General features: G+C 51.2%; 1 non-coding gene across 1 annotated transcript; it reads left to right on the forward strand.

Annotated features, from left to right (window-relative positions):
* Nucleotides 1-69: 69 nt before the first annotated feature.
* Nucleotides 70-141, forward strand: TRNAT-CGU. Its single transcript has one exon. It is a non-coding gene; the product is annotated as a tRNA-Thr (tRNA).
* Nucleotides 142-2,259: the final 2,118 nt, after the last annotated feature.

Genomic DNA, 2,259 nt, shown 5'->3' on the forward strand with positions numbered 1-2,259 from the left:
CGAGGCCGCCGCTCCCAGCCGGTACCACCTCCCCTCCACTGAGAGCTTCCACCGCTCCCTGGGCTGTCAGGCGCGGTGGCCAAGTGGTAAGGCGTCGGTCTCGTAAACCGAAGATCGCGGGTTCGAACCCCGTCCGTGCCTGAAACCCGAGGTTGGGGTTTGGCTGTGGGAAGTCGGTTTTCTCCACTTACGCCGTCCCTTCTACGTGGCATTTTTTCCATTTTCGGATTCTGTTCAGGCGCCCTCCTGTTCTTCTCCTGCCCTGGGGCTCCGCGGTCGGCCGGGGCCAGTGCACCTGGGCCTCGAGACTCCAGGGTCCACCTTACAGATGAGCTCGAACCCCGCCACGACGCAACTTACCTCGCCACCGATCCCCGCGTCTCCTTTCCGCCAGCCGCATTCCGCAGAGCCGGAGTCGTCTTCACTGATTCGCCGATGGGGACACTGAGGTCCAGGTGGCCCGCGGGGACTCGGGTCCCCCCCGATTTGCGTGTGTTATGGCGGGGCAACTTTTCAGAGAGGGTGCTTGAGTTTCCGGAACGGTCGTTTCTGGATTGTTCCTCGGAAGGTGAGTTATGCAGGCCATGCACACTGCCTGCCTTCCTGTCTACAAAGCAAACCATATTGCTCAACTGGTGGGCGCTTCTTTCCCATTCCTGGTGAACTGACCCTTTGAATCTGCCCCCAGCCAGTTATGGCACTCCCCACATCATCTCTAGGATAAACAGTCCGATTTAACATATTAATAACATGACATTGAGCACCTCCTCCCATTCCTGGATCCTCTTTTTGATACACTCCTCTGTCTGTCCTCCTCTTCAATTGTAACACTCGGTACCAAACATACTACTCCAGATAGAGTGTTATGAATGCAACTTCACCTCCTTCACTCTATACCCCATACATCTGTTAATGTAGCCCTCAAAAAACCACATTACTTTCCCTGAGGCCTGTTACACAGATGACCATGAGGAGCTTTAAGGCGGACTGAATGTCAGCAGAGTCTCAGGTTATCAGAAGAGAAGGTGTAGAGCCCAGACAGCAGAGAAATATTGACCTTTTCTCTAAGATCCCAATAAATGGAAGAGACGCTCTTGACTTTTGAAGGTAATGCCGAGCTAGGGTGTCAGTGTCATCATGAAAGTGTTATTAAATACAAATTGAGGCCTTTTCTGACAAGCACCTTAGCTTAGAGAGTCCAGATAGTCAGGGATAGGGATAGGAAGGTGGAAAGTCCTGCTCTACTGGATATTGCCTTGAATCCTGTCCCTTCAAATTCCTGATGAGAAGGAGCTTCAAGACTGAACACTGGGTTATCTGAAGGAGCTGGAGCAGAGAATTCCACCCTAGAGGAGGGCAGGGGGATGAGCCAAGCCAAAGTCAATATAAGAGAAGTGCAAGGGGCCGGGCGCAGTGGCTCACGCCTGTAATCCCAGCACTTTGGGAGGCTGAGGCAGGCGGATCACTTGAGGTCAGGAGTTTGAGACCAGCCTGGCCAACATGGCGAAACCCTGTCTCTATTTAAAATACAGAAAAATTAGCTGGGCATGGTGGTACGTGCCTGTAGTCGCAGCTGCTCAGGAGGCTGAGGTGGGAGAATCGCTTGAGCATGGAGGGTCAAGCTTGCAGTAAGCTGAGATGGTGCAACTGCACTCCAGCCTGAGAGACAATGAGAAACTGTTTCAAAAAAAAAAAGAAAAGAAAAAAAAGAGTACAAGGTACAGAAGAAGTCAGTGTAAAGATACTGGGGAAACATGGGCCTCCAAAGGTGAAGGACCAGAGGCAGGGGTCAAGTATGGATTCCAGGTCAACGTTGGTGAGAGGAACTGAAGTGAATACAAGTCAGATACAAGCACCAGGGTGAGCTTGGGGAACAGAAATCTTGTAGTTATCTTGAAGGCCAGCAGTTATATACATGCACCCCCATGGAGCCAGGGGTAGGTCATTGGCTTAAAGAATGAGGACAGAAGTGAAGGCAGGGGCAGAAATGGACACATATGTTGAGTTTATTGCATGACCTCCATTAAATCGCTGATACTCCCTAGACTTCAGCTTCCTTAGTTGTAAATTCTACAGTTGAAAGAGCTATGTCCTAAATGCCTCGTGTCCTGAAATTTTAGGTTTCTACCTCAGAGCCTGGACTTTGCAGAAGCAAGGGGATCAAGGCCACCCCACCCATCATAGTAGCCCCTTCTGCAATGGGGCTTGACCATTGTGACCTCCTGATGAGATCTATGTGACCAGGGCTCCTCCATCCAG

This window comes from Mandrillus leucophaeus, unplaced genomic scaffold (genome assembly GCF_000951045.1).
Source record: "Mandrillus leucophaeus isolate KB7577 unplaced genomic scaffold, Mleu.le_1.0 Scaffold425, whole genome shotgun sequence".
Lineage (NCBI taxonomy): Eukaryota > Metazoa > Chordata > Mammalia > Primates > Cercopithecidae > Mandrillus > Mandrillus leucophaeus.